Genomic DNA, 23,589 nt, shown 5'->3' with positions numbered 1-23,589 from the left:
TTATTCATCACGCGATAGCATTAACTGGAGCTGATCTCTGGCCTGTCAGATGGCAGCCGCTGCCCATGGTTTCAACATGAATTTACAACCCTCAGGCAAATGTGTATGCGTCCAAGCTAATCTTTATTATTCGGGGTGAATATTTTAATGTGACATTTCCCAGCCCAATCTAACTGCATCAGGAACGTTGGTAGAAAGAAGCAAGTCAGTACAAATTTATTATTACAAGGCTTAACAAGTAGACAGTGAATCATTTGATAGAAGTTGACCTCTTGGGGTAGAAATAGTTAATGTGATGCACATTTGATCCAAATGCTACTGTTACAGTGGGGCCAATCTGCACTCGTAAATTATTGTACACTTCAATTAGATAATTTGGGCCAATGCGAAAAACAGAGTTATATAAACAAGCACCTGCTGAAGGATCCTCTTGAGAAATTCGACAGGACTAGAGCTGAATGTGATCCACTCTTTGACAATTACAGGTAAATTAAAATAAATGGATTTCTAAAATGTACTTAAGTCTCCATCACTCCTACCTGCTCCATGGCTTAATCCAAGTTTCACAACTCCTTCTCCCACATGTTCACTTTAAATGATTCACTATTAACTGCCTTGAGATGGATCTGTCCTTAACTTTATAGAAAGTAACCAAAATTTTAAGCATTTTATTCAAGACTTGCTCATCACTGATAAAGCCAGCACTGGTGACCCATCTCTAATTGCTCTTGGCAGTGGCAGACTACAATTTTGGGCCACTGCTGTCCTGGTCAGGTTCTCCCGCAGTGCTGTTGGACACGGGTTCCAGGATTTTGTTACAGTGAGGATAAAGGAATATATTTTCAAATCAAGATAGTGGGTGGCTTAGAGGGGAAGCAGAGGTGATTGTGATCACATGTACCTGCTGCTCTTAGTAGCAGAAGTTCTGAGAGTGTGAGATGCTTTTGGAGTTTGGAGTTGCCTTGTTAAAAACTGCAGAGCCTTTTGTAGTAGTTACAGTGTAGCCATTGTGTGCAGTGGGGAAGGAAAAGGTGTATGTTTGGCATCTTATTGAAATGAGCTGCTTAAAAATCATTGAGTCATAAACAGCCTTTCCGCTCACCACATGCTTGCTTACCTTTCTGTTGTGCATCTACACAAATTCCATTTGCTCACTTTAGGGCCATATCCTTGTCTATTGATGTGAGTGTGCAAATGCCTCTTAAATATTGCTTTGTCCTCAATGGCGTTGAGTCTGGGAACTGTAATAGCTGCCTCCAAGAACAGGACATATTAATACTTGGCTCTGCGCAGGACCTGCTGTCCCTTTGGTTTCGGGTTGTTGTCAGGACCCAGCCCATTATCTCTTTGTTGTAGCATCTAGTTCTTTTTAACCACCAGATATTTTTCTTCATCAAACACAGCCGTTTTTCTGATTATAACAGCTCATTTTCCTACATGCACTCAGGATCCTTTTTCCCACTGATTTTTTTCCCATCAGGAATGTGACAGAGTCCCCAAAGACTATAAGGATTAATACAGTCGGCCCTCCTTATCCGCAGGGGATTGGTTCCGGGACCTCCCCCCCGCCCCCCGCGGATACCAAAATACGTGGGTGCTTGTCTCTTATATAAAGTGGTGTAGTATTTGCATATAACCTACGCACATTCTCCCATATACTTTAAATCATTTCTGGATTACACATAATACCTAATAAAATGTAAATGCTATGTAACTAGTTGTTATACTGTATTGTTTAGGGAAAATGACAAGAAAAAATAGTCTGTACATGCTCAAACAATGAGTGCTGGAGAGAGAACTTCCGGGTTTTCCCGATCCACGGTTGGTTGAATCAGTGCATGCGGAACCCACGGATAAGGAGGGCTCACTGTAACTGCATCATAATAAGTAATTCTGGAGATCTTCTCCAACATGGTGAATCTAGAGGCAATAATAATTGCCTAAATTTCATGTTTCCGACAAAAGGGCTGAAACACTAATCCTACTTCTTGCTCCATAGATGCTGCCTGATGTGCTGGTACTTCCAATATTTACTGTTTTTACTTCACCTATGCTAGACTAGGTGAAATATATATTGCCAGATCAGTGCTGATAACAGCCTAAAATGATAGATCTGAAAACAGGACCTGGTTTTCTTTCCATTCCAGTCAATTACAAATTGTATGGTATTATCTGTAAAGGCAAAAAAAAGGCTCTGTTTGCTCCTGTTAATCTGCATCTATATACTTCTGATATTTAATCTGTGTCCTTGAGGGAGAGAGCATTCCACTTTGAACAAATAATCACCTCACCTGATCGTTGTCTCAGAGACTTTATTACAACAGGGGTAGTTTTCTAAGTTTGATGATAATAAACTTGGTAACTCAGCACAGACCTGAGACTTTCTCAATCTGTGTGATTCTTGACAATGAAGAATTTTGATGCTCTGCTTTTGATTAAAGCAGTGGATGAGATAAAATATCTGATACAACTTGTAGAAAAGCAGATGATGTTGTTTCGTTATTTAAAATTAGGTATAACCCACAAACAAAAAGAGTAAGAATCCGAATCAGCTTTATTATCACTGACTTATATTGTGAAATATGTGTTTTCACAACAGTATAGCACAACACACAAAGGTTACTATAAATTACAATTAAAATATATACAAATAAAATAGTGCAAAAAAGAGCAAAATAACGAGGTAGTGCTCATGTGTTCAGAAATTTGATGGCAGGAGAAAAAAAGTGAAAAAAATGAATCGTTTTCCACCATGTACGAGCACATTTCTAAGGGGCCTTTAATATGATCTCTAACCATGTTCAACTCAAAGGGACAACATTCCCTCTGCTGGTCATTTCCCCGAAGGTATTATGGACAGGAATAGAAAGTGGGTCAGCAGTACTGTGTCCAGATGATAGAGGGTTCCTGCTGCTCAGGAACTCAGCAAGATAAACCAATCCCACCTTTCCCGTGAGCCAATATAGTTCAACCATTTTTCACTTACTACATGTTAGAATAGAATATTAATGGATTTTACCAAGAGTATATGCTGACCACAGCATTAGTGGGAAGTTAACTTCCCAAATGGATTATAAGGAGTTATAGCTGTTATATTGAGTATGAGAGATCACACAACAAAGTTTATTGAAGAACATCTTGTATTAGGACTAAATTTCTAACACAGTTTATTGTGGTTTTAGCATTGCTTCAAGGTTGTATTCAAACCCTTTAAAAAAAGTATTTCCAATACTTCATACTAAAAAAGACACCTCATCAAGCAGAAGACATGACTTCTAGACAATTAGCTGAAATAATTTTTGATCATATACACAAAAAAGCAAATTAATAAAGGTAATTATATTAGTCTATTACTCAATTTGTACTGTGCAATATGTTGAGATGACTGCATTTTGTAAATATCACAGCCCCATTAATTAGTCCAGTAAATGGAACGGATATGGAATATTAATGATAGGCAATTCGAACCATTGAGGAAAATTCTAATTTGCTTGATAAAGGTCCATCACTTGGTCTGGCAGACCACATGCAAAACCTCTGTGACGTTTGCAGCTGCCCAGTATTTCATCTGGTGGCATGCAAAGCCTTTTCAATCTGCTTTAGTTAATGCAATGATAATAACAGAGATTTAGTTTAAATATTAGCTTGATAATGAAACAGAATGCGTCAGTGAGGCCAGTAAAAGGGCAGCTTCATTCCTATCTTGCCCTGTCAATTATCAAAAGAAAACATCAAGCATTGAAATTACATCCTTTATGTTAATAATTGTTTGCACAACACAAGTGCTCTTGTCTGATAGTGCCATGCTTAGCATTTAGAACATTTCGTAAACTCTGCTATTATTAGCTTTTGCATCCACTTTGTATTGAAGCCAAAGGAAATCTATATTATCTACAAAAGAAAATTGTGCATTTTGTTTTCCTATTAATGATCCATATCACACAGTACAGAGTAGGATTCAACATGAAGAAATAGCATGCTCAAATAAAAATGAAACTGTCCAAAATAGCAACACACACAAAATGCCGGTGGAACGCAGCAGGCCAGGCAGCATCTATAGGGAGAAGCGTTGTCAATGTTTCGGGCCGAGACCCTTCGTCCTGACGCTTCTCCCTATAGATGCTGCCTGGCCTGCTGTGTTCCACCAGCATTTTGTGTGTGTTGCTTGAATTTCCAGCATCTGCAGATTTCCTCGTGTTTGCCTGTCCAAAATAGCATCAGTAACACGGTAATCTGTGGTCTCCTCAAGGTCACAGTTCAGACTTACAGTAAGATCATAGGGATGGGTTAAGGAACAGAGGGTGGAGTAGGGGTCAGGATAGGTTTCAGAGATGGCAATGTGTGCGAGTTAGAAGTCAGGGACAGGGATGTGAAGGGCTTGGAAGTCAAGGTGGAGTCCAGACATTTGCTCCACAATCGAAGCTTGAAGGCTATCGATGTGACTGTACAGAGTCACAGGCACAGAGTCGACTGTACTTCCTAAGAAGGTTGGCGTCATTCAATGTCTGTAGTGAGATGCTGAAGATGTTCTATAGGTCAGTTGTGGAGAGCGCCCTCTTCTTTGTGGTGGCGTGTTGGGGAGGAAGCATTAAGAAGAGGGACGCCTCACGTCTTAATAAGCTGGTAAGGAAGGCGGGCTATGTCGTGGGCAAAGTACTGGAGAGTTTAACATCGGTAGCTGAGCAAAGGGCGCTGAGTAGGCTACGGTCAATTATGGATAACTCTGAACATCCTCTACATAGCACCATCCAGAGACAGAGAAGCAGTTTTAGCGACAGGTTACTATCGATGCAATGCTCCTCAGACAGGATGAAGAGGTCAATACTCCCCAATGCCATTAGGCTTTACAATTCTACCGCCAGGACTTAAGAACTTTTTAAAAGCTATTATTAATGCTTTTTGAGATAGTGATTTAGATGCATATCATATTTTTTACTGAGTTAAGTATTGTATGTAATTAGTTTTGCTACAACAAGTGTATGGGACATTGGAAAAAAGTTGAATTTCCCCATGGGGATGAATAAAGTATCTATCTATCTATCTATCTATCTATCTATCTATCTATCTATCTATCTATCTATCTATGTGACATACAATGAAGGACATTTGGATTCTAGACCTCTGTTCCATGCTCGAAGGACAGAGTTATGGCCATGTGACAGAGGACATCCATGGCTTTTGGGCTGGCAGGTGCTGTGTATGATGGACCAGTGAGGCTGTGGGCTAGTGGCTCACTGCGTCAGCGAGTCACCGAGGTCAGTTGGTTCTGGGATCGGACGTCTATGCAGACAAGAGGCATGAGGCCCAGTGACCCCTAGGTATATGAGTTTGTGAGTCCAGAGTTCAAGGCCTGGAGCTTAGGGTCCTATCATCATTCAGTCCTGAGGGTGATACTGAAGATCAAAACCCAAAGGCTGTTTGGATGTCTGGAAGTCAAAGCCTGATGGTCAAAGCACTGGGTCTATGAGTCGGAAGTCCACTGGAGAAGACCAGTGTAGGGTAACATAATCGGTGGAAATGTATATAATTCACAACATTGAGCTGGGATTTCACTTTGAGGTTGGTCTGACGTGATGATGCAATTATGTAAAGGGTTTTTAGTGTGCTTTGGGTTGAGTATTTTGGTGTTCAATAAATGAGACGCTACGGTTTTTCTGAAACCTAAAATGCCTCTGCCGTTTTATTTACAAAAACCTACATTAGTGACCCCGATGCTCTAGGACAAATCCAGAATTATGGAACATACCCCCACCCAACGCAGTCACTTTGAAACTGCCAGAGTACAGGCAGAGGTTCAATTCATGTTTCAAGTAATCTCCACCGACAACACCAAATATTCCTGAGTCGCTCAGCAACTCCACAGCTGCGAGAGTGGTGAGTCTACTAAAACACCCGACCGAACATAATAACTACCAATTGCAGAAAACTCATCTTTTACTGACTTTTGGTCTATCAGTGACTGAGCACACCAAAGAGTCCAAATCACTATCTTGGTTTTATTTTTAAAGAATTCTTCATGCAGCAAGTGTGATCAAGTTTGCATAGCCCTCACTAATGCACCAGTGAAGGACTATAGGGAGCTGGCTAAAATGGCTGATAGTCTGCACTCAGCCAGGCAGCAATGCAGCATTCCTCCTCCTTTAACTACCTCAAAAAGCCCGGTCAGCAAGGCCCACAGCTACGCTATACCGCCCCCAGCAGAACACGATGGTTCGGATGCCTCACCTTCAGCGGCTGAAAAGCAAGCGACCCGGCATCTTGAGGCCTGAGTCCAATGAGTGCTGCTAAAAGTCTGCAGTCAGCCACAACAGAGCTTGTCTTGTGCTGAGCAAAACCCTGGGAGGGCAGCTCCGGCTCCATACCGGACACCTCGCCACACCGCCCCCGGTGAAGTCCGACGTCTTCATCCCCTCCCTCCGGGAGGCTGTAAACAGGCAACACCATGGCTTCAGGCCTAATCCACGCTACAGCTGAGGACTAGGCCCCCTCCACCCGTCCCAGCTCGCATCCAATAAATCAGCAAATCAAACTTGCGGCATACCAGATTAACAATGTCCAAAGGGGTCTTGCGATCACAAAGACAAGCGACCATGACAACCTCTTGCTATTTGACTGTAAGCCTCCAATGACTTGGGCAACAGCCTGTTGCTCAGTTCCTTCATTATCTCCGCCAGCGAGCAACTCACAAATGCTGTAGAGCAGCAGCCCTTTGAGATCTTAACAGGATCTTGTAATCATTAGATATATGTTTAAGTAGAATGGTAGTACCTTTTTTTGAAGCTTGTATGACCAGTCACGCTGCTATCTTGCTGGAAGAACCACCGCTTCATTCCATATGTGCTAAACTTATGTTTCCCCTGTATAGTGTGCTTAAAGGGAATACCCCTAAGCAAGTGCTTGATGGTGATGCTAAGTGAGCTCTTTCAAACACGGCCCCATTGGCAGACTCACTCCCCGATGCACCTATAGCCATAACTACTGATTCCCCAGACTATGCTGTGGGCGCTATGCACGAGCAATTGGTTGGAGGTGAGTATCAGTCTTTCACCTTCATCAGTCAGCAGCTCCACCCCCCCCCCCCCCCCCACAAAACGAAGTACAGCACATTTGACCGTGAGCTTCTTGGTCTCTATCTGGCTGTCGACTATTTACATTTTTTTCTAGAGTGTTGACATTCCACAGTATCCATTGACCACAAACCCCTCATGCAGGTGGTGGCCAAAATATCAGACCCTTGGTCTGCACAGCAGCAATGCCAACTGGCCTATGCATCAGAGCTCACAACTGATAGACAACATGTCAAGGGGAAAAATAACGCAGTGGTTGATTGCCTCTCACAGCCAGCCATTGAGGCCATGCACATAGGGGTTGACTATGCCAGCATGGCAGCCGACCAAGTTACTGACCCTGAGGCCTAGGCTTACTGAACAGCAGTCACGGGCCTGTGGTTGGCTGACGTTAAGATCAGGGAAGCTGGGGCATCTCTCCTGTGTGACGCCTCAACAGTTCGCCTTTGCTCCATCGTGCCCACAAACTGAAGATGGACTGTTTTCAACTCCATGCAAGTCCTCTCGCATCTGGGCCGGAAGGCCTCACAGAAACTGGTTGTACTTAAGCTTGTTCGGCAAGGTCTCAGAAAGGACTTTCATGATTGAATTGCAGCCTTTGTGGAGTGCTGGCAGGCAAAATTTAACCGTCATTTTCAAGCACCATAAGTGCCTTTTGAGGTCCCTGAGCGACAGTTTGACCACGTCAACGTGACCTCGTGGGGCCTCTTCAGTTTTACACACCTCCTTACCATGGTGGACCATATCACCAGGTGGCCAGAGGCCATCACTCTAGCATTGACATTGGCCACAGGTATGGATAGGGCATTCATAGGCACCTGGTTTGCTCGGTTTGGCATCCCATCCGATATTATCTCTGACAGCAGTCCTCAATCCATATCAAATGTCTGGGCTGTGATGGCCCAGAACCTCAGCTTTAGGTTACGTCACACCACGGCATATCACCTGCAGTCTAGTGGCCTATGTGAGCAGTTTCACTGCTCCTTAAAGGCTGCTCTGACTGATGTGTGTTGGCATGATCATCTCCCGTATGTCCTACCGGCACTCAGAACAGCAACAAAAGAGGACCTGCAGTCGTCCGTGGCTGAGTTGGCATACAGGCAGCCTTTAGAAGTGCCAGGTGATTTCATTCCCACATCACGACTGCCTGGTCAGCCTCTCAACAGTGTTCCACCCTCCTCAGTAAATTAAATTCCTTCGCACCTATTCCTACCTCCCATCATGGCATGCAGCAACCTTGGGTTCCTATGACCTACATCGTGCTTCATTCGTTTCTGTCCACCATGATACACACCAACGTCCCCTCTGGCCCCCTTCCGATTGCACGTTGTGTGTTTGGAACGGGGAGAAAAGACTATCATCATAGATAAGAGGGGTAAACCTGAATGTGTTGTGGTAGATCACCTTGAACAGGCCCACCAGGATTTGGGGGATTCTGCTACCATGCCCCTGCCATCACGACATGGCCATGAGCATGTCATCACACCTCTGGACAAGCCAGAGGCACCTGCTGTCCCTTCATCCCTGGAACCTGAGCCGAGTGGCTCATCCCAAGCTCTGGACAGCCTTGTAATGCTGGTTTTAGCGAACTCTGGGGGCGGGGGGGAGGTGTTGGGGGGCTTTGTAGGGTAACATTGCTGGTGGAAATGTACATAATTCACGACCTTTAAGAGGCTGATGTGATGATGTAATTACGTAAAGGGCTTTTAGCACACTTTGTGTTGAGTTTTTTTGCTGTCCGATAAATGAGTTGCTGCAACTTTTCTAAAACATAAAACACTTCCACAGTTTTATTTGAAATAACCTAGAGTAGAACTCTTGTCTATGTGTCTGAGTCCACCAGAGGTTGGAGTCAAGGAGGCCTGTCGCCTGTCCCTGGGGAGTGTGTGTGTGTGTGTGTGTGTGTGTGTGTGTGTGTGTGTGTGTGTGTGTGTGTGTGTGTGTGTGTGTGTGTGTGTGTGTGTGTGTGTGTGTGTGTGTGTGTGTGTGTGTGTGTGTGTGTGTATAGTGAGTGGAAGGAAAGGAGGCTTGTTTTGTAGCTTGTTGAGTTCTGCGTAGCTCTGCTGAGCATTTTGAGTATGCTATGTTGGTGCCAGATTGTGCAGCGATACTTGAGGTCTGCCCCAGCATATCCTAAGGTTGTATTGTATATTAACGCAAGCGGAACATTTCACTGTATGTTTCAATGTACACGTGATAAATTAATGAATCTGATTCTGAATAAAAAAACATTCAAAATGAAATAAGGTTGGATATTTCTGTTTTGTCAATTACATGCATTACTTACATACAGTAATTACAATGGGGTTGATGATGCTTCTGATGATGATGGTAGCCTTGAGAAAAATTAGACAACACAGAAGCTCATGGCATTGTGTCTTTCAGCATTAAAGATGTAAGGAATTGCATTAGCATTAGCATAGAGCTTTATATTAGATTACATCAAATTAACTGCTGAGTCCATTTTGGGGAAGGGAGCAGTTTCAATGCTGTCAAATAAGCTCTTCAATAATCTGCTACTACTACAGTAATTTGTCTTTAAGTTCATTGATGGAAAATTAAAGATTATATTCAAAGGCAAAATGAAAAAATATATATCAAAAGTTCACTGTTGAGGAGCATCAGATTTAAGCTTATTACCCTTGAGGCATCGTCTTGCCCCAAAAGAACAGCACAGAGTACACACTGGCAAAATTCATTATTGAAGAGGCAGAAAATGTTTTAAAAATGCAATTAAGGAATAAATGCTACTCAATATAATACAAATAATGGAATATTAAAATTTAAGACATCTGAAACTTGCAGGCAATTAACTAAGGTCAGGAAAGAACAATGAGCAACCAGCACAGACTTCACACACTTTTTCCAAGTTTGTCTAAAGCTCACCACAGGCCCAGAGTTACAAGTTCGCTATTCACTTGCAGGCATCATTCATTAAACAGGTAATTATAGCTGTAAAGGAGAAATGATTCATTGAAATCACTAGAATTCTTTTTTTCTGTTCAGGGTTTTACTCATAAAAGATCCTTTCTTGCACTTTCAGTTAAGTATGAACTCAGTCTGATTTTTACATTAATTATTCACAATGGATCTGAGTTGGAATGTCCTGGGATTGGTACTTGTCTCCTCTCTTGTCAGAACTCATTTTTGTTTCAAGAATTGGAAGAAACTGATGCTTAAAGTTCCATTATTCTAAAGCTTTCTGCAATGTGCCACAATAAAGCAAAGAATAAAAGAGAAAAGCAATATATAAAGTGATTTCATTTTTAAAATCGCATTCGATGGCGTATCAAAAAAAAGTACTCCATCATCTCTGCCAGCAATGACCGAGACGATGAAGTTGACGTGATGAGGCAAACATTGCATTCTAGCCTGCTAGTAGGATCGCAGAGAAAAGTTTGAAGAGTTTGGAATGGCATTGATTTTAAGAATGAAAGATAATGTTGGTCATAAGAGATAGCACCACATCCACTTAAATGTTATTAGTGGATATTGTGAACTAGAAATACAATTACACAATTCCAAAGAAAACGTGGTTCTGTGCTGTTGAAATCAGTATAGCCAATGATGTGCGCACTTGACTTTGCCTGCAGAAGGAACTCATGTTCTTCCCTGCAGTTTTATTCCTGGTGGAAATCTCCCCTAAATGACAAGAACAGCAAATCAAAATCCAATACTTGTCTACAATGAGATTTCATCAGTAGTCTGAAAAAAAAGATATGCCCGCAGAACAGCCAGATTTTGTTCCTTTTGTTCAGCCTATCTATTCAACACACCACCTTCTGCAATTTCCACCATCTCCAAATGGATCCTACCACCAAACATATCTTTACCTCTTCCCCTTCTCTCCATTTTCTGCAGGTATCACACCCTTCGTGATTACCTTGAGCATTCATCCCTCCCCACTAAACTCCTTCCTTTTTCTATCTATCTATCTATCTATCTATCCTCCTATCTTTTTCCTTCTTTGTAGGAAAGGGGGACCCACTGCTCAAGTAGTGCAAGTTGTAGCTAAACTTGCCATTGAGGGCAAACAGGGAAGTAAACTAGCATTTGAAGAGTATGTTGTTGCAGTACAACCTCCCTTTAGTCAGAATACCTGTAGCTACCTATATCAATAATTATTTACTGCCCATTACACTGCTGGCATTTAAGGCACTGATGAGCAATGAAGGCTCTCTATCTCTGACGGCAATCAGGGCCTCCTTCATTGTATCTGCAGCTTCCTCTGTTTTCATTACCACCAGTCATGCAAGTCCCAGGTGGAGACTCAGGACTACCATCACACTCAGATGGAGAAGTATTGTTCATTGCTTTCTCCATAATGATTTTGTTTTACCAATCAAGGTTGTTAGTCCTATGCTGACCCCTCCAACCTGGAGGACCAATGAACCATACTTAGTCTGCCCTCTGCCCTTTGACCTGTTTTGCATGGTGACCCTACCAAGAGCCAAAGTATGAAGCCTTGACATAGCTGACTGGGTCATTGAGTCATGCAAGACTCCAAACCCACAGCAAGGTTGTGGTCCTCTTGGAGGATCTCTATTGATAGAACTTAAGATTTTTGTTTGAATTCAGAACTTTGTGATTCAGAACTTTGTGATCACAAGCCCAATGGCATTAAAACTTCTCTCATTAACAAACTGTTTTGCCCACAGAGCTGCCACGCACTAAATGTGTTGGGTTTTTTTCCACACCATTCGCTGTAAACTCCAGAGGCTGTATTGCATGAAAATCCCGGAAGATCAGCTGTTTCTGAGATACTTAAACCACCCTGTCTGGCACCAATAATCTTTCCATGATCAAAGTCACTTAGATCACATTTCTTCCCCACTCTGATATTTGATCTGAACAACAGCTAAACCTCTTGACCATGCCTGCCTGCCTTCACGCAGTGAGCTGCTGCCACATGATTGACTAATTAGGTATTTGTATTAATGAGCGGGTGTGCAGGTTTGGCTAATAAAGTGGACATTGAGTGTATGTCATGAAATTTGTTATTTTGCAGCAGAAGTACAGTGCAAATACATAAAAATATAAATTACAAAAAATAAATTAATGGCTATTTATTCTACTTGAAGCTGTCCTTGGTTTTGGGGACATTACGCCCATGATGAAGCTAGCTGAGCCTATAACCTCTCGTGTACCTGATCCTGCATTGGTGGCTATATACCAAGCTGTGAAGCTACCAGTCTGAATTCTACAACAACAGAAATTTGTAAGAGTCTTTGGTGGTATACAAAATCTCTTCAAACTCCTAATGAAATAGAGCCACTGGCGTGCCTTCTTCATGATTGCATTGATGTGCTAGGCCCAGGATATTGACGCCCAGGAACTTGAAATTGCTCACCCTTCCCTCCACTGACACTGTCAGTGAGAACTAACGTGAGTCCCCCAACTTCCCTCTCCTGAATTCCAATCAGTTCCTTAGTCTTGCTGACATTGAGTGTAAAGTCATTATTTATTTGTTTATTTAGTGATACAGTGTGGAATAGGTCCTTCTATCCCTCTGAGCCATACCACCCCAGCAAAATCAACAGCCTCGATTTAATCACAACCTGATCACGGAACAATTTACAATGACCAGTTAACCTACCTGGTATGTTTTTGGACTGTGGGAGGAAACCCAAGTGCCCAGTGAACTCCCACGCATTCCACAGGGAGGACATACAGACTCTTTATAGATGACATTGGAATTGAACTCTGAACTCTAATGCCAGAGCTGTAATAGCTTCACGCTAATCGCTACGCCTCTGTTCAATTAGGTGATCTATTTCACTCTTGTACACCTCCTGAGATTCCGAGATTTATTCTGAGATCGCATATTCTGAGATTCTACCAACAATAGTGGTGTTACCAGTTAATTTATAGATGTTATGTTAGCAGTTCCTATTTATACAGTGTTGAGTGTAGGGAGAGTAGAGCAGTGGGCTAGCCACACACCCTTGAGGTGTGCCTATGTTGACAATCAGTGAGGAGGGGATGTGGTCTACAGGTAAGGAAGTTCAGGAACCAGTTGTAGAAGGAGGTACAGAAGGCCAGGCTTTGAAGCTTGATGAAGTGTCTGGATGGGATGATTATGTTCAGCGCCTAGCTGTAGTTGATGGTCAGTAGGTGGATGTATGTATTTCTGTTGTCTAAATGGTCCAGAGGAGCCAGAAATATCACATCTGTTGTTGATCTTTTGCGGTGGAAGGCAAACTCTAACTCATCCAGGTCAGCCCAGAGGCAGGAATTTATGTGTGTCAAATATGTGTTTGAAGAAGCTCATTAAGGTTGATGTAAGAGCCACGAGGTGGGAACCTCAGACCTCACAGGAGAGATTGAATATGTTGATAAATGCTCCAACCAGATTGTTTACACAAATCTTTTATACGCAGCCAAGCATAGAGTCTAGAGTGGACACCTACTGTTTGTTCACCCTCTTGAAGGATGCTCAGGTGCCGGCCTCAGAGACTGAGATCTAGAGGTCATTTGGAGATCTAGGGGTTTGTGTGGGTACATTATAGCCTTCCCTAGCAAAGAGTGTATAAAAGGCATTGAGCTCATCAAAGAGAGATGGGCTGTTGCCACTTTATCTAAAGGATCTTGCCTTGTAGAGAGTAATACCGTTGAGCATCCACACATCATTCCAGTTGAGCTCAAAATACAATGGCCTTCCAGAGGTTATACCAGGTTTCTTCATATGACTCTGGTTGCCTAAACACCATGGATCTATCCCCCAACAGATTACGAATCCCTTGGTTTCTAGGTGGGGAATGCATACTCAGAATGGTTTTCTAGATATAGTGATAAAAATGTATGTTTTTATATATGGATATATTGAACATATAGCAATGTATAAAACCACACAGTTTCACTACCAAATTGAAATCTATATTACCACTGCATCAACAAAGATGTAGAATGAATATAGATTTCAATACAGCCACATTCAACCAGTACTTTCAGATTGACATTTCATCTGGCCAATGTCTCATCATATATGTCAGTAGGCTATCCAATATTATTTCTTAATTTGCTGTATTTTACTTGTGATTGTCAATGAGTAGTCTTGTACCTGGTACACTGATGCTAATTTTAGCTCCGGAAATCGAGCTACTGTATGTTTAGTCCAGTCTCCTCTGTCTGTGCTAAGGTGATCACAAATGACATATTTATCAGTCAATTAGAAGCTTTCTATTGCAGGAAGCTGGCAGTGGAGAACTGATAAAAAGATAAATCTAGACAGTTGCCATTGTTTGTTTTGCTTTATAATGTTTTTATAGTCCAGATTATCACCAGAATTATGATACTGATGGGCTAGACAGTGGCCAGACTTTAATATCTTATGTTAATTATTCTCATAGCCAAAGAAAATTATATCTTTTTCATGTGTGTATTGCAGTATGGTGTGAGGGTTGGATGTCTCTTCTTGGGTAGAGTAAAAATTCAACAACTTGCAGCTTTACAATGGGGACTGATGTGTATTTCATATTTCAGTAATATTTGAGTAATATTGTAAACAATTGTTTGATTAAAAATTGTTGTTTAAATAATTCATTATGGGTTAAATATAAAAGAATGTGAATGGTATACATCATCTCATCACCACATCATAAATACAAACCTTGCTTAAAGTAAAAGCAAAGTTAGACGTGCATTCCTGGCCTCTTTATTTTCCTTTCAATTAATATTTTATGTTTTGGAATTATAAAACTTAACAGTGGTGATAAGGAAGCTTTAAATGAACGTGAGATGACTACTTATGTGTTGAAGCACAGCAAGACATTTGAGTTTAATAAAGGCACAGCAAGAAATGGTATAGCAAAAACAAGAGAGCACCACACGCTTCTTTTGAAAGGACAGGCATGGTCACATTTTAAAAAGGACATAAAACAGACAAATTCATTGGTTCATAAACAGTGAGTACTGGATGATGATAACCATAAATTAAAACAGAGCAAAAATGGCTGGCTACGTCAGAAAGATTGACACCTTCAATTTGCACAAGAGCTAACTGGATATTGTATATTGAGCAAGCTGAGTAGTATTTTGAGGCAAATGAAATAGCCAATGAGAAGTGAGCACCAAATTTGCTGAGTGCCTTGAAGTTAAAGGCATACAGTTTGCTTCGACGTCTGACTACTCCAATCAAACCAGCTGAAATTAGTTTCGTTGATATTGGAAGTAATGCAAAGACAGTTAGTGAGGAGCTTAATGAGACACTGAGAGTTCATTTAGGTTGTGGAATTTTACAAGAAAACATTCAAAGATAGCCACTAATTGAAGCACAATTTACATTTAAAAGAGCATTTGAAACAGCTGTATCAATGGAAACAGCAGATAGAGACACAATTGAGTTGCAGTCAGGAATGAAAGTGAGTATGAATGAAATTGCAATGTCTAAACAGAAGCCAGTCTGGCCAAACAAGTTGTGTTACCATCTTGGCAGTGGCTTATATAAACCAGATCAGTGCAGATTTAAAGGCAAAATGCAGAAAATGCAACAAATTAGGACACACACAAAGAGTATGTCAGGCAGACAAAAACAAATGGACTTCACAAACAAGAGAAGAAGATAAAAAGTCTAGTTGCAGTTTCAAAAAGAGCACTAATCTGTATGCTGTTGATGAAAAGTCTCTTAATAATGAGACTGACATGGGACTAAGTAGCCTTGAGATTTACATGGTGAAAACTAATAATAGATAAGCAATATGGTTTACATTTGTAGTAAACAGCATATGCTTTAAAATGGAATTGGACACTGGCTCAGCTGGTTCAGTCATTCCAGAAAATGAGTTTGAATGGCATTTCAAAGATAGTGAACAGAAGCCTGCAGATATACAACTAAAAATTTATACTGCAGAAAAGTTAACTCCTGTGGGAATGACATTTGTAACAGTGAGATACAGCAACCAACAAGCCATATTGGGCTTCTATGTGGATAGAAAAGTCTGATACAGCTACAACTTAATTGGAGATTCATTCACCAATTGCCTGCCACATTCCTGCATGATAGTCAAATGAAAGCATTTATCAAAGTTTTGTCTGGTGGCCTGGGATAGATCAGTGGATCGAGCAGCTTGACATGCACTCTTTGGGATGCTAACACATCTAGAAGATAGCAAGTGCAGCACCTCTTCATCTCTGGGAATGTCCTGCATTACCCTGGAAGATATTTTGTGTAGATTTTGCTGGACCGTTCATAGGCACAAATTTCTTGTGAATGCAGCTATGAAGTGGCCAGAAGTGTTCCCAATAGCCCAAACTACAGCCTTGCACACTATTGACATGTTGAAAAGCCTCTTCTCAAGGACTGGTGTGACAGTGACAATGGCTCACAGTTTGTAGTGAAATAGTTTCAGTCATTCCTGAAAATGAATGGAGTAAGACCTATTACATCTGCACCATACCACTCAGCTACAAATGCCTTGCACTGCCAGCAATGTCAGCAGAACACACTACAAAGATACTGAATCAGAAGATCACCCATTTCCTCCTTGTATATCACAATGCAGCACATTCCAAAACCAATAACTCACCAGCTAAGCTGTTCCTGGATTAACCCTTGCGTTCACACTTATATATGTCAACTTATATATATAAGTTGAGGTGCATTCTATATTGAGTTGGAGTTTATAGCTAAACAGGAAGGAGTGCTGTACATTTAATATTTCAGTAATATTGTAAATATATTGCTTTATTAAGCACTTTTTGTTTTTAAATAATTCATTATGGGTTATTTGTAAAAGTACATAAATGGCATACATAATCATGTGACCATGTTATACATACACACCTAGCTAAAAGTGAAAATGAAATTGGAGGTGCATTCCGAGCTCCTTTGTTTTCCTTTCAATTAGTTGCAATGTTTAGAGTTACAAAACATAACATTAATAATAACAGCCAGCATCGCCATCAAACGTTTACTCAAAATCGATTGGCATCGCTATAGGATTAGCAACTGTATTGATTCTTTAGAGAATTATGAATCATGTTTTGTTCTCATTTTGCTGTTAATTTATTTTTCTTGGTTTGAAAATCAACATCATGGTAAAGTCAAGGAAAATTCAACAACAATAGTTGATATTCATTGTGAATGAAAGGAGATCAGTTACCAGAATCTCGTAACTCAGATGTAGTCAGCTTTGTGATAGAGCCTACAGTAGATGAATCAAAACTTAATTCTAGGTAGAAATAACATTTTTCTGAAAATAAATTTATACTATCACTCCTATATTAACATAATGGACATCTTCATAAAGGAATGGTGGTTCATTTCAAGAAGTGTTTTAACATGCCAAATTCCAAAAAAATAGTAATTCCTTCCAATTAAAGAGTTCTTACCAGTTCAAAAGCCTGCAAATACAACATAAATCTGGTCCTAATAAAGTTTCCTTTATACTTCAATAAACATTATCAATGTTTGCACTATCTTTTTAAAAATTGCGTGGGTCAAGTTTAAGAATTACTTGGGTCACATATTTTAGGATGTTCCTGGACAACAGGCAGAATGTCCAATATCTTCTGCTTGATTGGATGACTTCAATTTTTCTATTTTCTCCTGCACTGCACTACAACAAAGGTGGCATTAAATTTGTGGTTTGTAAATGGAAAAGTACAAAGAAACATTATTCAATGCACAGAGCATTAGCTGGGGTAATATTATTCCTAGGTGAGAGTCTACAGTGCTTGTCTCAGCTCAAACGTGTAACTGGGAAACAACTGTGATCCTATTAAAAATGAGAAAGGAAAATACTTGACAGCTAGAAGATTTATGAATCATGCTAAGAAAAAGCTCAAACAGATATCTTTCATATATATAAAATAAGCCACAGGCAAAGATATTGAATGTACTTAGAAGCATAGGCATTGTCAGGATTCTCAACTGGATCAATCATTATATGTTAATACTTCAATTGATACTTTCATTCCTTGTTGAATGAAATGGTGCTTTTTTGATTACTGTATTGACATGGGTGATGCCTCCCAGAGCCACTTGAACCTGAGGCAATCTGAGATGTCTTTTGATTCATTACAGCTCCTCAGGTTACCTTGGATTACATTAGGATGTCTCTGCCAGACCACCATTTCAGGAATTACTCTGCCACTTGTGACAGATGACATTGTCTGCATTTTGTTTTCTATAAACATTATGAGCCATCTGCTGTTGTTATTGACTACTATTCAAGTTATTACATGTACCTTGACTTTCACTTCACCCCAGGAATACATTTTTAAACCATATGTTGTCTTGCTTCTATTGTAAAACAGGTGGCCAAGTTTTCCAAAGTCTACACTGCTTGGGGTATTGAATAATTCCAGACTATCTTCTGGTATGTTTTCAAACTTGACCTGCAGGCAATGCAACTTGGCGGCAAAATGTTTACAATATTTATGAAAGAAATTACATCATTTGGTCAAGGTATGGCAGCATAGCAGTTAAATTGCTGAACCAGTAAACAGAGACAGTAGGCTTCAGTCATCTCCAGCAGTAGCTTGTTGGTAAGGCAGTGTGAGGTTTATGAAGAGCTTGGGGCTTTCAGGACTTTTTGGTGGGCTTCAATCATTGTGAGCAGTAGCTTGTTGGTAAGGCAGTGTGAGGTTTAAAAAGAGCTCGGAGCCTTTTGGGCTTCAGTCACCACGATCTATTAGACTCTTGTCAAAAGCCAATAAAAAGAAATGAGATTTAAGCACAGCTAACGTTGTCGAGTGGCCATTGTTGGAGTGGGATAATGTTAGAGTGGTTAGCTTTAGACTTTGAATCAGGAGGTTCAGGCAAGAGGAAGCGAAGATTCTGGTAAGTTTCTAGTAAGTTTCTTCCTTTCTTTGTCTATTAGTACATAGCTAGAGGGATTTAGTCACCCCAAAGTTGCTGGAAGCAGGGAACTGGGTGACTGTCAGGAGAAGGAAAGGGAAGAAGCAGTCACTGCAGAATATTCCCATGGCTGTTCCCTCAATATATCGCTTTGACTACTTTTGGTGGGATTGGAATGAGGTGAAAGCCATGCGATGGGGTCTGGCTCTGTGGCTCAAAAGGGAAGAGGGAAAACGGGAGAACAGTAGAGATAGGAGATTTCACGGTTACAGAAGATTATGTGGACATGAAAGAGACACCCAGGTGGTATGTTGCCTCCCCAACTGCCAGGGTCAGGGATGTCTTGGTTTGGGCCCACAGTAATCAAAAGGGGGAGAGTGAGCAACTAGAAATCATGGTACATATTGGTACCAATAACATAGGGAGAAAAAGGGTTTATGTCCTGAAGAGAGAATATAGGGAGTTAGGTAGAAAGCTGAAAGGCAAGACCTCAAGGATAGTAATCTCTGGAGTGCTGCCTATGCCATGTGCCAGTCAAGGTTAGAATAGGATGATTTGGCAGATTGATGCTTAGCTGAGGAATTGATGTAGTAGGCAGAGATTCCGATTTCTGGGTCATTAATATCTCTTCTGGGAAAGTATGGCCTGTACAAAAAGGGCAAATTACACTTGAACTTAATGGGGACCAACATCCTTGCAAGCAGGTTTCCTAGAGCTGTTGAGAAGGATATAAACTAATTTGGTGGGAGATCAGAACCAGAGAGATAGGTATATACAGTGCCTATAAGAGGTTTTCATGTTTTATTATTATACAACATTAAAACACAATGGATTTAATTTGGCTTTTTTGACACTAATTAACAGAAGAATACTCTTTTTGTGTCAAAGTGAAAACAGATCTCTGCAAAGTGATCTAAATTATTTACAAATATAAAACACGAAGTAATTGATTGCATAATTACTCACCCCCTTCAAGTCAGTATTTAGTAGATGCACCTTTGGCAGCAATTCCAGCCTTGAGTCTGTGTGGATAGGTCTCTATCAGCTTTGCACACCTGGACACTGCAATTTTTCCCCATTCTTCTTTATAAAACTGGTCAAGCTCCATCAGATTGCATGGGGATCATGAGTGAACAGCTCTTTTCAAGTCCAGCCAGAAATTCACAGTTGGATTGAGGTCCAGACTCTGACTTGGCTACTCCAGAATATTAACTTTGTTGTTTTTTAGCCACTCCTGTGTAGCTTTCGCTTATGTTTGTGGTCAGTGTTTTGCTGGAAAACAAATCTTCTCCCAAGTCACAGTTCTCTTGCAGACTACGTCAGGATTTCCCTGTACTTTGCTACAATCATCTTACCCTCTACCTCCACAAGCCTTCCAGAGCCTGCCATGGTGAAGCATCCCCATAGCATGATGCAGTCACCACCATGCTTCATGGCAAGGATGGTGTGTTTTTGATGATAGGTCGTGTTTGACTTAGGCCAAACATAGCATTTAGTCTGATGGCTAAAAAGCTCAATTTTGGTTTCATCAGACCATAGAACCTACTTCAGAGCTCCCATATGCCTTCTGGCAAACTCTAGCCGAGATTTCATGTGAGTTTTTTTCAACAGTGGCTTTCTCTTTGCCACTCTCCGATAGACCTATGACTGGTGAAGCACCCGGGCAACAGTTGTTGTATGTGCAGTCTCTCCCATCTCAGCCACTGAAGCTTGTAACTCCTCCAGAGTTGTCATGGGTCTCTTGGTGACATCCCTCACTAATTTAAAGCTGTGCCACATTCTTCCCTTTTTTTAACTGTGCTCCAAAGGATTTTCAGTGACCTGGAAATTATTTTGTATCCATCTCCTGACTTGTGCTTTTTATTTACATTTTTGCAGAGTTGCTTGGAGTGTTTGTCTGTCTTCTAAAAGCAATTGGCTGCAGTAGTGACGATTTGGTATGTCATGTTAAAATGGGGGGGTGAATACTTATGTAATCAATTATTTTGTTTTATATTTGTAATTAATTTAGGTCACTTTGTAGCGATCTGTTTTCACTTTGACACGAAAGAGTCTTTTTTGTTGATCAGTGTCAAACAAAGCTAAATTAAATTCATTGTGGTTCAATATTGTACCACAATATTGTGGTGAACATCATAAAGTGATGAACACTTTTTATAGGCATTGTAAGTAGTTGCAGTATGTAATAGGAATGTGAGGAAGGAGAGGCAGATGATCGGGCAAAATTACAGTCAGTGGGATGAGTTAAAGTTTAAAATGGGTGCAAAATTGAAAAGGGTAATGGATTGGAAGATGTAGAATCCTTATGGGTAGAGTTAAGAAACTGCAAGGGCAAGTTATATATTTCCAAACAGCAGCCATGATGTAGGGTACAAATTACAAAGGGAGATAGAAAAGACGTGACAAAAGAGCAATGATACTATAGAGGATCTCAGTATGCAGGTAGATTGGGAAAATCAGGTTGGTGCTGGATCCCAAGGGAAAGAATTTGTCAAATCTCTATGAGATGTCTTTTTAGAGCAGCTTGTGGTTGAGCACATTGGGGAAAAGACAAAATTGGATTGGGTGTCAAGTAATAAACCAGGAGTACTTAGGGAACTTAAGATAAAGGAACTATTAGAAGACCGTGATCATAATATGATATAAATCACCCTGCAGTTTGAGAAGGAGAAGCTAAAATCAGATGTATCGGTATTACAATGCAGTAAAGGGAATTAAAGAAGCATGAGAAAGGAGCTGGACAAAGTTGATTGGAAGGGGATACTAATAAGAGAAAATCTGTTGATGCTGAAAATCTGAGCAACACACACAAAATGCTGAAGGAACTCAGCAAGCCAGGCAGCACCTATGGAAATGGAAGGGGACACTAGTAGCGATGATGGCAGAACAGCAATGGCTGGAGTTTCTGTGAGTAATTCAGAGGCGCAGGATAGATACATCCCACAGAAGTATTCTAAAGGGAGGATGAGGCAACCATAACTGAGTAGGGAAGTCAAAGGTAGAATAAATGCAAAAGGGCGGGCATATAATCTAGCAAAAAATAGTGTGTAGTTAGAGCATTGGGAAACACTTAAAAACTAAGAGAAGGCAATTAAAAAAGCTAAACAATAATACAAAAGAAAATACCAAATTTTTATTCATATATATAATGAGTAAAAGAGAGGTGAGAGTGGATATCAGACCTGGAGAAAATGACGCCAGAGAGATTGCAATAGAGAACAAACTTACTAAGTATTTTGGTATTTTGTATCAGACTTTACTGTGGAAGGCACTAGCAGTGTGCCAGAAATTTGAGAATGTCTGTCCCTCCTGACTGGTTAGTCCTCAACCAACTAGTTTTCTACTTTCCACCTTGTTTAGAATCGAATTCCAGTTCTAAGTGTTCTTTCATCATGCACTTTTTCAAAAGGAATAAATGTGCAGACTATTTTCTAAGTGGGGGAAAATTCAAAGATCATTTGTGCAAAGTGACTTGGGAGTCCTTGTGCAGGATTCCCTAAATCTTAATGTGCAAGTTGAGTCAGTGGTAAGGAAGGCAAATGTAATGTCAGGATTCATTTCGAGAGGACTAGAATATAAGAGCAAGGATGTGATGAGGCTTTTGTCAGCAGTTCTGAGACGCTGAGAAAAAAAGATGCTGGCATTGGAGTGATTCCAGGGGAGGTTCAAGAGAAGTGTGAGGAGTTTAAGATGGCTCTAGGCCTGTATTCATTGGAGTTTAGAAGAATGAGGGAGCATCTCATTGAAATCTATTGAATATTGCAAGGCTTGTGGATGTGGAGAGGATGTTTCCTATAATGTCTGAGTCTACGACAAGAGAGCAGAGCTTCAGAATAGAGGGATGTCCATACAGAACAGAGATGATGAGGAATTTCTTTAGCCAGAAGGTGGTGAATCTGTGGAATTCATTGCCACCAACAGCTGTGGAAGGCAAGTCACTGAGTATATTTAAAGTGTAGCTGATAGGTTCTTGCTTCATCTGGGCATCGAAGGCTTCAGGGGAAGGTAAGTGTGTTGCCTTTAAGGCATTTGTTTAGTTTATTATATTTTCGCTTTAGTAATTCGTTTGTTATCATTTTCTAGTTAAAGTTAAGATTGTTTAAAGTAAATTCGTTGTCTGTGATATGTCGCGGCATGCGATGATGTCACACCCGGTTTTGCTGCGTCTTGTGGGAAAATAACGGTTTGGAGAAACGGGAAGGAGGGGGCTTATGTGTGCAGGATCAGCGCGAGAAAGGTTTTCTTTCTACGCACTAGAAACATTAATGAAGCAACGCCGTAAGTTCATGAGATAATCGATATGTTGAATTAAAAATGTTAACGCTGATTCTGTTAAAAGTAATGACGATTGATAAAGTTTATGTTTTTTGTTATTTAAAGAGTTGCGGATAGTTTGTATTGAAGTGTATTTAAAGCCAGTCGATGGCATAGGTAGATTCTGACTATATGTTGCACTTTAACGTAATATAGTTGTTGTAGTTTTACTTTTGCATGTATTTATGATGTAAATGTGATGTCAAGAAGGAAACAAATACTGTATATATGTTGTATTGTTTTATCAACAGTTTTCACCATACGTTAATGTGGAAAAGTGAACAGTAAATGGTTAATCTTACTGGGACCGCCTCATTGATTGGTTTATGCTTGGTGTTTAGTTCAGAGTTCTTTTACACCTGTGCGAGAACACTACAGTAAGAGAATGGAGTTGAGACAGATATCAGC

The sequence above is a fragment of the Hemitrygon akajei genome, chromosome 6, assembly GCF_048418815.1.
Source record: "Hemitrygon akajei chromosome 6, sHemAka1.3, whole genome shotgun sequence".
NCBI lineage: Eukaryota > Metazoa > Chordata > Chondrichthyes > Myliobatiformes > Dasyatidae > Hemitrygon > Hemitrygon akajei.
Note: the sequence above shows the minus strand (reverse complement) of the source record.